Genomic DNA, 12,719 nt, shown 5'->3' with positions numbered 1-12,719 from the left:
AAATCATAAACCAATAGACATGAACAACAGGGGGATGAGAACATGAGTCGGGGGGAGGTTGGGGGTTATTTGGGGGATGAGGACTCATTTGTAATACCTTAACCAATAAAGAAATTAAAGATTTTTTTAAAAAAGATTTGTAAATCATAATCTGCAAGTGAGCCCCTCTCTTCCTCCTTTGGGGTTAAGTAAACTTTTTGCTGAACCCAATTTTTTTCTCATTCCTCACGAAAAGTGTCACTAAGATTATTCAATACCGCCTAAATCAAAAGGAATTAAAAATATATTTTCATTTTTTTCAAGTTATATTCCCAGCTGTTTTAATATCCATGTGAAAAATGTCTTTTTCAAAATAAAGTTTTTCTTTTTTAAAAAATACATTTTATTGATTTTTTTTTTTTTTTACAGAGAGGAAGGGAGAGGGATAGAGAGTTAGAAACATCGATGAGAGAGAAACATTGATCAGCTGCCTCCTGCACAGCCCCTATTGGGGATGTGCCCACAACCAAGGTACATGCCCTTGGCCGGGATCGAACCCGGGACCCTTTAGTCCGCAGGCCGACGCTCTATCCACTGAGCCAAACCAGTCAGGGCTAAAATAAAGTTTTTCTTGATGTGTACCCTTTATTTTTTTTAAAAAAAAAAAAACTAGACAAATAAAAAATAGGGAGGAAAGGAAAAGAAGTTACTCATAAAGACAGCCGCTATTAATATGTTTGGTATATTTTCTTCAGGCCTTTTTCCATACTTTGTTAAAAAATAAATGACTAAATTTAGTTCTACAAAAGTGTATGTTTTTCCTGGAAAGTTGTGTTTGTGGTGTGCAACTGGACGGCACATTCCCTTTATTCATGGTCTCCCAGAAATACATCAGATTCAAACAGATAGATACATAAATGCAATACTACTCAGTAATAACACAGAACAAACCGTTAGGCCCAATGACGTAGCTGAAGTGCACATGCTTTCTGCCAAGAGAAAGAAGTCAGGCCTACCAGGCGACATGCAGTATGGTGACATTTATATGACATTCTGGAAAAGGCAAAACTATCCCATGGAGAGCAGATGAATGGTTGCCAGGGGTTAAAGATGGGGGAAGGGGGTTAACCAGAAAGAGAGAACAGGAGGCATTTGGGGGAGGAGGATGAAATTATTCTGTGTCTTGATTGAGGTACGGCTTATACGACTATGCATTTGTCAGACGCAGACAACTGTTCCATTTTACTTTACCTACATTGAAAGTAAATCTTAGAAATATATTCAAAAGAGTATAAACCAGTGATGGCGAACCTATGACACGCGTGTCAGAGGTGACACGCGAGCTCATTTTTTTGGTTGATTTTTCTTTGTTAAATGGCATTTAAATATATACAATAAATATCAGAAATATAAGCCTTTGTTTTACTATGGTTGCAATTATCAAAAAATTTCTATGTGTGACACGGCACCAGAGTTAAGTTAGGGTTTTTCAAAATGCTGACACGCCGAGCTCAAAAGGTTCGCCATCACTGGTATAGACCATGGACATGATCAGGTCACAGCTCTACCGTGGCTTTAGAAAATGCATTTGTTCTCTCAGCAATTGTTTATTGAATACTACTCCATCCCAGGTCCCGGCAGTCCTGGGGGTAGAGCGGTGAATAGGCAAAACTCCTGATTTCATTGTAACTTGTATTAGATCATTCTAGGCGCTGCAGAGAAAAGTGAAGCAGAGAAGAGAAACAGAGAGGAGGGCTTCTAACAAGGTCACCTTTGAGCCAAGTCTCTCTCTCTAGATTGATTTCAGAGAGAGGAAGGGAGAGGGAGAGAGAAACATCAATGATGAGAGAGAATCACTGATCAGCTGCCTCCTACACGCCCCCAACTGGGGATTGAGACCACAACCCGGGCATGTGCCCTGAGCGGGAATTGAACCTCGATCTCCTGGTTCATAGGTCAATGCTCAACCCCTGAGCCACGTCGGCCGGGCAGTCTTCAAGGAGCCGAGAGGATGAACCCTGGGGCTTCCTGTGGGGAGACCCATGTGAGGCTCAAATCCCTGTGCGGGGTGCCATCCAAGAACAAGAGGAGATATGACCGGCCTGGGGGCTCTGGAGGGAGAGCAGTGGGAGGTGAGGCCAAGGGGTCAGACAGGCGGGTCTGGTGGGATCCTGGACAAATGGAAGAACCTGGCTTCACTCTGCATAGAACCCACAAAGGAGCAGCATGATCCCACTCACCCTTAAAAGGGTGAAGATAGAGGATATGGTTTGGGTGCATGCGTTGCAGGGGGAGGGGGCGGGTAAAAGAGGAAACCCAATCAGGAGACCATAGCAGGCAGTGGTTCTCAACCTTCTGGCCCTTTAAATACAGTTCCTCATGTTGTGACCCAACCATAACATTATTTTCGTTGCTACTTCCTAACTGTCATGTTGCTACTGTGATGAATCGTCATGTAAATATCTGATAGGCAGGATGGTCTTAGGCGACCCCTGTGAAAGGGTCGTTCGACCGCCAAAGGGGTCGCGACCCACAGGTTGAGAACCGCTGATAGCAGCTGATGGAGAGACGAGGGTGGCTTGCACCAGGGTGGCAGTGGTTGAGTTGGTGCAAACTGACCGGATCCTGAGTGTTTCTGGAATGAAAGGTAACAGAGGGGATGGAGAGAGTGAGAGAGAGGTCAAGGATGCCTCAAGGTCCTGGGGTTGGTCACTTGGGAAGGTGGACTTGCTGCTATCGCTGATGAGGAAGGCTGCGGGAAGGACAGGATTGGGAGAGGAAACCAGGAGGTCCAAATACAAATTCCTTTTCCAATTGCACTTGAAATGTGGGTTTCCACGCCGTCGACAGTTGGCTCTGTGAGCCTGGAGCTCAGGAGAGGCATCCCAGGAGGAGATAGAAATGGGGTGTTGTCAGCACACAGGTGGGTTTAGAGCAATGGAACCCTGAATTTCTGAATTTCTGAGCTGATCCTGAATTTCAATTGTATTCATTTGACTAACACATTCCATTAGAGCAGTGGTTCTCAACCTTCTGGCCCTTTAAATACAGTTCCTCATGTTGTGACCCAACCATAAAATTATTTTCGTTGCTACTTCATCACTGTCATGTTGCTACTGTTATGAATCGTCATGTAAATATCTGATAGGCAGGATGGTCTTAGGCGACCCCTGTGAAAGGGTCGTGACCCACAGGCTGAGAACCGCTGCATTAAAGTGTTTTAATAGAATGAAACTGTCTTCTCTATGCAAACATCTCAGAAATTTGAAGGATTCGCCCCTGAAATAAACAACTTCGGAAACTCGGTTCTTTCATTGAAACTACAGATTTGCTTCATAACTGAGAAGAAATTGTAAAACGACAGAGGAGTTAAAACTACTATCCAACTAGCCTTCTCTCACTGCTCTCAGAATTCAACCTTGGAAATCTCTCCTGCCGGTGTGGCTCAGTGGATAGAGCGCTGGCCTGCTAGACCAAAGGTCCCAGGTTTGATTCCGACCAAGGGCATGTACCACGGTTGCAGGCTCCTCCCTGGCCCTGGGGCCCTGGTCAGGGCTCATGCAGGAGGCAACCAATCGATGTGTTTCTCTCAGATCAATGTTTCTCTCTGTCTTTCCCTCTCTTTTCTACTCTCTCTTAAAAAAAAATCGATGGAAAACTATCCTTGGGAAAAGGTTAACAAAATAAAAATTTAAAAAAGAAAAAAAAAGATCTCTTAAAGAGAGAGTGTTCTCTCCCCCCACCCCCAGCCCCAAACCCATCTGTATGAATGGTGGGTCTGTGTTTTTATGTTACGTTCTTGTTTTGTATCCGGTCCTTTCAAAAACAAAGCTCCTGATATACAGGTGATAAACCTAGAGATGATAAATCCATGCGTGACACCTCAAACAGGTTCCCCAAAACGCCAGAGGCGGGGCAACCTCTCCCCAGCTCCCTGGCTCCGGCAGTATGCGGCTCACTTCACCTGTCGATCCATCACGAGTCCATCAAGGAGAGAAGCGTGATCAGCAGCTAATGACAGCCAGATGGCACCTGCCTTGCCTCAACTGAGCTGCGAAGTCCGAGCCTGCCTGGGACCAGCCCCCCACCCCCACCCCCACCCCCACCCCGCTGTTCTCTCCCGGGTCAGAGGAGGTGTGTCTGTGCTCACTGTACCCTGCGATGGTCCACGCCAGGACCCCCAGCCCAGGAAGGCAGGGAGGCTCTGAGCATCCATTGATTTTGCATAAACAAGCCAAGTGCTCTCTGATCATTGAGGCAAGCAACCTGGCTCTGATTTCCGTTAATTGGCCTTGCGGAGGGGTAGGCAAATAGCCAGCCGGCATTCGCAGCAGCTGGGAAGCCTTGCTGTCATTTAAATTCGGCTCCTCCTCGCCTGCCCAGGTTTACAGGAGCTTTCCACCTTGACCCGGAGGGACCCCCTCGGCTGGAAGTGACAGGTAATTCCGCCCCCTCCTCAGTTCCGGGGCTCTCCTGGTGAATTATGTATGGCGCTTCCCTGACACGGACGCCCGTCCACGGAGGGTCCAACCAAAGCCCAGAGGTGCCTCTTAGGGGCCTGAGAGTAGATATAAGCCGCCCCCTTCCCACCAGAAAGGTCTCGGGGATGCCAGTCACCTCGTCTTTCCTTTCCTCCATGATTTCAGGATCCAAGAGAAGCCTAAGCAAACAGAATTGTTTGCGTTTACAGTCTTTGGGTAGCAGTCTCTCTCTCTCTCTCTCTCTCGCTTTCTCTTCCCCCATTTTTCTGAAACGGTCAAAAACCCTTTTATGTTGGAGAAAGAGACTTGCAAATTGTGAGTTACCGATGTTTGCCCTGTCCCCTGCCTGGTTTTTAAATAATTCAGCAGCCCTAACCGGTTTGGTTCAGTGGATAGAGTGTTGGCCTGCAGACTGAAGGGTCCCGGGTTCGATTCCGACCAAGGGCATGTACCTTGGTTGCGGGCACATCCCCAGTAGGGAATGTGCAGGAGGCAGCTGATTGATGTTTCTCTCTCATCTATGTTTCTAACTCTCTATCCCTCTCCCTTCCTCTCTGTAAAAAGTCAATAAAATATATCTTTAAAAAATAATTCAGCAAACTGTATAAATAAGTGCATGGTATTCATGACGCCCGAGGTCTCAACAAAGTTTGGCATCAGTTCAAAAGCAGCTTTTGGACTAAAAAAAAGGCAAAATCGTACGTGTTTTTACGTGTTATTACGTGTTATTAGAGACAGGTGGGTCGAATGTGTTGTCTGGGCGACAGGGGGAGGGTGATGTCGGTAACTGAAAAGTTCTGGAATATAATGAGAGGCTGGGTCAATGGACGTTTGTGAAATGATGTAACGCTCTCCTGGGTGATGGGGCGAGCGGAGGAAATGAACAAGCTGGTATGGAAAGGGCTGGGGTTCTCCGGGGTCAGTTTCAGTTTAATGGCTCTCCTCGACGGCCCCTGGCCAGCCAGGGTTAGGCCAGGACTGTTCTAGAATCCATGGAACCACCTCAGGGCAACGGACATGATTCAGGCAACGTGGTGCCTTTGGGGAGGGTCCATTGAAACGTTATTTTTGTTGCTCACTGTTTCCAGGCGCTGGTGGCAACACAGAAAAGCGAGCCCTTCCGCACAAGAGCAGATCTCGTTCTGAAACGTGATTTGAGGCTGAATACCTACTTGGGGCTCTTTCCGTGAACTAACCTTTAGTCCCGTTTCTTCCCGGGGAATTGAAAAGCCCACACCTGACTGTAGCCTCAGCCTCTCTGTGGCAGTGGCGATGGGACGGCCCAGGAAGGGACATGGGGTCCCCTTATGACTCAAGGGCAGGCAGGTCCGTGCCCATTAAAGACGGGATGTAAATGGGGGGATGTCTCCTGAGACGGACCCCCACCCCACGGCCCCCCCAGTTCCCCGGGGTCCCTTGCCGGGTGCAGACAGAATCTCATTAGGAACCTAATACAATAAAGACATGTAGATCTTAAGGGAGAGGGTGGAGGGCAAATCAGATTAGCCTCATTACTTTATTCTGCACCTCACAGCGCTTCTGCCCGTGGACAATTGCATTAGATCAGAGAGGAGATCAAAAGGCAGAAACTGCCTGGAAATGCATTGTCTGAAGGGGGGCGGGCGGGGGAGTAAATTGTGTTGACCCAAGGCACCCGCCCAGCCCACCTGCCCAGGCTCCTGCTGGCCTCCGCTGGCTGTGGGCACCCCAGGGTCAGCGTCTTGTTTTACCTTGGCCGTGGCAGCTGGGAGAGCAGGGCCAAAGTGAGAGACAGAAACCCAGGCTCCTGTCTCCTGCTGGGCTGTGCAGTCATTTGAGCTCTGAGAGTTTTGCTTTTAAGCTCTTTAAATTTCAGAAGGCCCTCAGGATTCGGCAAACACACAACAATATTGCTGAAATGCCTCTAGACTTCTTGTCAGTAGCTGAACTGCAGAGGGAGAAATGTTCAGGAGGGGAAACCTAGATAATTCGGGGGCGTGAGTTTCTTTGCAAGTTGAACTGTGGATAAATAACAACTGTGGATAATTACGATAGCAAAATAGGCTTCTCACTAATTCAATACATCCTACATTCGTTTAACAAATCGTTAATTGAGGTACTGGGAGAAAGTCCGAAAATGCTCAAAACAACAAAGTAATGGGGCATATAAAAGGGGTACAGTAGCCAAGAGAACCCAATGGTCAAAGCTGGCACAAAACAAAGTATTATAGCAGGGGTCCTCAAACTACGGCCCGCGGGCCACATGCAAATACAAATATTGTATTTGTTCCCGTTTTGTTTTTTTACTTCAAAATAAGGTATGTGCAGTGTGCATAGGAATTTGTTCATAGTTTGTTTGTTTTTTTAAACTATAGTCCGGCCCTCCAATGGTCTGAGGGACAGTGAACTGGCCCCCTGTTTAAAAAGTTTGAGGACCCCTGTACTATAGGATTGGAACCCGAGGTATGAAATAAATATCTAAGTATCCAGGAGCCCATTCTGATATTAATATCCTATGTAGCAGAATTCCAAGTAATTTAGGGAGATTCGCCCTCATCAAGAGTTAGAGCATACACTCTCCACTCCTTTAAGAGTGGGTGGTGCATAGTGACTTCCTTCCAAAGAAAACAGGAAAGTGGAGGGAAGGGGGAGGAGGAGACCAATTTCCCAGTGGAGAACCTGACATACATACACTCCCTCAGCCAACTGAGCTACGATGTCAACGTTGATAGTGACGTGTTGACAGTATGTACCCTTGATGGGAGGTGATGAAAGTGACACTTCACCCCTTGATCCATCTCCTACAAACCCAGAGCCCCCATCTAATCGTGAGAGAAACAGATAAATTCTGACAGGTATGAACCCTACAGAGTCCTGCCCAGAACTTCTCAATACTGCCGAGGTCAACACTGTCAAGGCCAACACAAACAAAGACAGTCTGAGAGACTGTCACAGCCTCAGGGAACCTAAGGACACACGGGGAGTAAATGACACATGCTGTCCTCGGTGGGGCCCTGGGAGAGAAAAAGAGCGGCAGGTAAAACTGAAGACTTAGCCCTGATAGGTTTGGCTCAGTGGATGGAGCGTCCGCCTGGGGACTGAAGGGGCCCGGGTTCGATTCCGGTCAAGGGCATGTACCTGGGTTGCGGGGGGAACCCCAGTGGGGGTGTGCAGGGGGCAGCTGATCAGTGTTTCTCACCAATGTTTCTGACTCTCTGTCCCTCTCCCATCCTCTCTGTAAAAAATCAATAAAATATATTTAAAAGAAACAAAACAAAACTGAAGACTTAAGCTATGGGCTTAGGTCAGTGGTTGGCAAACCGCCGCTCGTGAGCCACATGCGGCTCTTTGGCCCCTTGAGTGAGGCTCTTCCACAAAATACAGTGGGGCCTTGACTTACAGAGTGTCCCAACTAACAAGTTTTTTGAGATACCAGCTGTCTCTCCCCGGATTTTTTGCATTGAGTTGACAGAGTAATTTGAGTTAACGAGCTCCTTAACGAATTAAACTTGTAAGTCAAGGCCCCACTGCACCACGTGGGGACGTGCACATACAGTGCGATTGAAACTTCATGGCCCACGTGCAGAAGTCGGTATTTTGTGGAAGAGCCACACTCAAGAGGCCAAAGAGCCACATGTGGCTCGCGAGCCGCGGTTTGCCGACCACGGGCTTAGGTTAATGATAAGGTATAAATATTGGTCCATTCTTTGTAGCAAATGAACCATCCCATTATGAGATGTTAGGAACAGGGAAAACTGGGCGTTTGGTTATATGGCAATTCTCTGTACTTTCTATTGTCTCAGTTTTTCTGTAAATCTAAAACTGTTCTAAAAAATGTCTGTTTTAAAAAGTGAATAACGTCGCCCTGCGCTCCAAAGAACTTTTAATCAAGTGGGGAATAACTCGGTGGCGTCTACAATAAATTGCTTTCCCTGTAGAGCTGGTATTCATCAGAAAATCAAACCAGCCGAGTATTACCAAGTTAGGGGATAGTTACTCTCGACAGCCTCTGAAACTCCTTTCTTGTTTATCCTGTAATTGCAAAGGAAAGGTTGTAAGAAATCCACTAAGAGTTTTTTAACCTAGAAGTAGGTCTTACTTCATTACGTAATTATTAATAAAACACGCCTCACACAAACCAGTAGTGGCATATAATTCTTTCCAGTGGTCACATGCGTTCGCCCCCTTCTCACCCTCACAGATTATAACCCCCTACGCCCAACCCCTTCACCCAGCTCTGTGAAGATAATTGGAGTTGATCCAATCACCTCTTGGGTCAAAGGCCCGTCTGGGGTTCCATGCAATCCATTCCACTACAGATCAATAGACACATGGTGACAATCAGCTGTGCACCGTTGCTAAGAGCAATACAAAAGAGAACAGGACATAAGTTAAAGAAAAATGGTAGGCTAAATGGGAATTGAACATGTGTGTGGTCAATCTCCAAATAACTGGTGTGAATAGTAAATATAAGCATTTCTCATGGCTGTTCAGCGGTACTGCAATTTCTTAATCCATAGTTGTACGGGGGTCGGGGGCGGGAATGAATTTGGAAGAGGGTAGGATTTGAATAGGGTAGGATCTTAGGAACTTGTAAAAAATTGTGGCAAAGAGCTGTGGGAAAGGAATAACATAAGAAACAGTGGATATTGTGATTTGGAGAGAGTGGAGGTTCTGTATGCAAGAATAGACAATTAGCTCCGGCTGGTGTGGCTCGGTTGGGCATCATCCTGTGCAGTGGAGGGTTGCTGGTTCGATTCCTGGTCAGGGCACATGCCCAGGTTGCTGGCTCAATTCCCAGTGGGGAAGGGAGGGTGCAGGAGGCAGTTGATCGATGTTTCCCTCTCACATTGATCTCTCTCTCTTTCTCTCTCTCTCTCTCCTTTCCTCTCTCTCTAAAAATCAGTAAAAATAATTTATAAGAATAGATAGTTAGAGCTAGTGTTGAATGGAGAACACAGACAAAACTAAAACGTTTTGAGGATTTTATAGGCAATGGGGAATAATAATTTGTGGATCAATCACATAGCAGCACTTTACCATTAAGAATTCTTTGGGCCCTAACCGGTGTGGCTCAGTGGATAACGCGTCGGCCTGCGGACTGAAAGGTCCCAGGTTCGATTCTGGCCAAGGGCATGTACCTCAGTTGCAGGCACATCCCCAGTAGCAGGTGTGCAGGAGGCAGCTGATCGATGTTTCTCTCTCATCGATGTTTCTACCTCTCTATCCCTCTCCCTTCCTCTCTGTAAAAAAATCAATAAAATATACTTTTTTTAAAAAAAGAATTCTTTGGTTGGGCCATGAATAAACAAAATTGGGACAAATTTATTTGTCATAGGACAAATAATCTCAAGAATATATAAGCTATATAAGCTACACAATTTGGGTGCTCAAGCTTCAGAAATCTCATTTTTTTAATATATGCATACATATATATGTGTGTGACCCCCTTTTACTCACAACCTTGTGTAACCCCCTCCTTGAGTGCGGGCTGGCCTGGTGACTGGCTTCTAAGCCACAGTCTGTAGGCACACCTTGCTTTCTTGCACTTTGCAAAGACTGTGTTTCCATCAACATTGAGGTAAGACCCTCCACCTGCAAAAAGATCACATCTCCCTGAAGGCTCAGAGGATGGCTAGCAGTTTTTAGCAATAAAGTGTTTTTTAGGTAAAGCATGTTCATTGATTTTGTTAGATAAAACCCTACTGCACAGTTGATAGACAACAGGAGAGAACACACACAACTTTTATATACACAGGAAACCAAAAAATCCTCTCTTGCGGGGTTCTGGAGCCCAGCCCGCAATATCTCCGAGGTATTGTCTGTTTAGCAAAGGGAAGGCATTTTTCTCCTGTCATTGGTTATAAAAGACTGTCTTGCTGCCCTGCCCAGTTTGGCTCAGAGGATAGACCGTCGGCCTGCGGACTGAAGGGTCCCGGGTTCAGTTCCGGTCAAGGGCATGTACCTAGGTTGTAGGCTTCTCCCCGGCCCAGCCTCTGGTCGGGGCTCATGCAGGAGGCAACCAATTGATGTACGAGTAGTTCTCTCATATTGATATTTCTCTCTCTCTTTCCCTCTCTCTTCCATTCTCTCTAAAAATCAATGGAAAAATATCCTCGGGTGAGGATTTAAAAAAAAAAAAAAAAAAAAAAAAGACTGCCTTGCTGGACACTTGCTCTGCAAAGGGAGACCATCTCAAGCAGCGGTTCTCAACCTGTGGGTCGAGACCCCTTTGGCGGTCGAATGACCCTTTCACAGGGGTCGCCTAAGACCATCCTGCATATCAGATATTTACATGATGATTCATAACAGTAGCAACATGACAGTGATGAAGTAGCAACGAAAATAATTTTACGGTTGGGTCACAACCTGAGGAACTGTCTTTAAAGGGCCAGAAGGTTGAGAACCACTGATAAAGTAATAAAATATGACATGAAAGGGAACATTTTAAAGGTGCTCTGTGCGGGCTTCTAATCTAAACTTTTAAAAGGAAAAAGAAAGACTGACAAACGTGTCTGACTGTCCTCTGATTCTGTTTCCTGCAAGTGAGAAGGTCATGTCTACGGCCCAAGCCAGTGTCTGCCTTTCATCGTCCCCTACCTTGTCCCCTGGGGCCTGGCTGAGTGAGACACACGCATTTCCAGGGCCTCCTCTGTCTTCCTCACCCACCTGCCTCCCCACTTCCTCCCTCGTCCCCCCCCCCCCCCCCCCCCAAGCATTTGCGTCACTGTTCCTGCCTTTGGCTGCCTCTTAACTTCGGCACCGAACTTGAGGACGAGTTTAAAGGGGAGATGAACTGACAAGAAGATTTGCTTGTCTCCAAGCTGGGCTGTGCGGCCTTTAATTAAAAATAGTATTGATTTTTCTCTGCTCCACGGACAGGCACGGGTCTGCCCTCCCGATGGTCCTCGCTGACAGCTTAAGTATGAAACAAAGCGCATTTACTCAGCACTTAATGCGAAATTATGACTGATTAAAAAGTGATTTATCATAGCAACTACATCTGTATCAGCTTTGGGTTGGGGTTTTTTTTTTTTTTCTTTTTCTTTCTTAATGTGCCTGTCACCAGCGTTGGGGAGGTGTAGTTCTCTCCCTCACCGTTGCATTCTCCTTCTCTGGTTTCAACACAAAATGAAAAAAAAAAAAAAAAAAAAAAAATTCCAGCGCATTCAGGACCAAAACACATGGGAGGGAGGAGATTTCTGGAAGTCAGACCCACGGTGTATCCCAGATGTCAACTGGGGAGGTGCCACGTTGCCTTCAGAGAGCCAATCACAGGACGTTTCTGGGACCATGTTCTTCTGACACCTGCCCCTTCTCTTTTCCTGTCTCACATGGTATTTGGCATGACTAAACCTTAGAAGCCAATAGGCTTAGAACACTTCTTCATCCCAATTCCAACTCTGTAACCCCAATCACATGTCTGCATACCTCTGCGCCTCAGTTTCCTTATTCATGAAAGGGTGCTGCCTCATGCAAATTGAGGTAAACGGTGAACCATGTATTTCCCATGGAACATACACAACTCCCATAAAATAATTTTTAAGGAGGCCGATTCCATAGCATACCCAAACGTGTATAATAACGAAAATATTGTTTTCATATTTACTGCGCACAAGGTAAATTCTAAGTGCCTTACGTGTATTATCTCATTTCATTCCCCCCAGCAACCCTTGGACATCGTCACTGCTGTTCCATGTCTCAAGATGAAGACACGAAGCACAGAGGTGAGTCTGCCGCCATCCGTTCATTTACTCAACAAACATTTGTTACACAGTCACAATGTGCTTTTTGAAATGGTAGAGCTATACCCGTAACAACACAGACAAAATTTCATCTCCAAAGATACTTACATTCTAGTGGGGGAGACCGTGTCAAAGGTTAGAAGTGATCACTTGGGGCCAAGACCAAGGAAGTAGAGTGAGAGTAGGTACATTGTGAAAACGGAGCTCACAGGAGTTCCTGATTGGATGGAGCACCCGAGGAAAACAGGATGAACAATCCGAAGAGAAGAACCTCCATGAATCAGCGTGGACAAGACTGCTACTGGAGAAGAAGGTAAGAAAATCAGTTTGGGACATGACACGTTCACCATGAACCCACAGTGCAGGCTATCATAATCTTTTTTCCTACCTTATGTTGAAGAGGCATTTTTGCAATATTTATTCATTTAAAAAATAATGTCTGACAACCACTTAGTTCGTTCACAGCTTGGCGACCATGTCTACAAGGTAAGCCAGAATCCTATGTTTTGGTTCATTTTTTTTTAAAGTGTGCATT

At 46.1% G+C, this 12,719-nt stretch overlaps 1 protein-coding gene across 1 annotated transcript in view; it reads left to right on the top strand.

Moving 5' to 3' along the window:
• Nucleotides 1-12,719, top strand: part of SPATA17 (spermatogenesis associated 17) — a 186,763-nt gene that overhangs the window by 92,601 nt on the left and 81,443 nt on the right. Inside the window, exon 11 of the transcript XR_011469311.1 lies at nt 12,107-12,166. The gene's annotated coding sequence lies outside the window, so the exon portion shown is untranslated. The remainder of the gene's footprint in view (nt 1-12,106; nt 12,167-12,719) is intronic.

The sequence above is a fragment of the Myotis yumanensis genome, unplaced genomic scaffold (assembly GCF_028538775.1).
Source record: "Myotis yumanensis isolate MYYU_CA2020_CCGP unplaced genomic scaffold, mMyoYum1.0.hap1 SCAF_22, whole genome shotgun sequence".
Lineage (NCBI taxonomy): Eukaryota > Metazoa > Chordata > Mammalia > Chiroptera > Vespertilionidae > Myotis > Myotis yumanensis.
The sequence above is the reverse complement of the archived record's forward strand: the minus strand, read 5'-3'. Positions and strand labels throughout refer to the sequence as shown.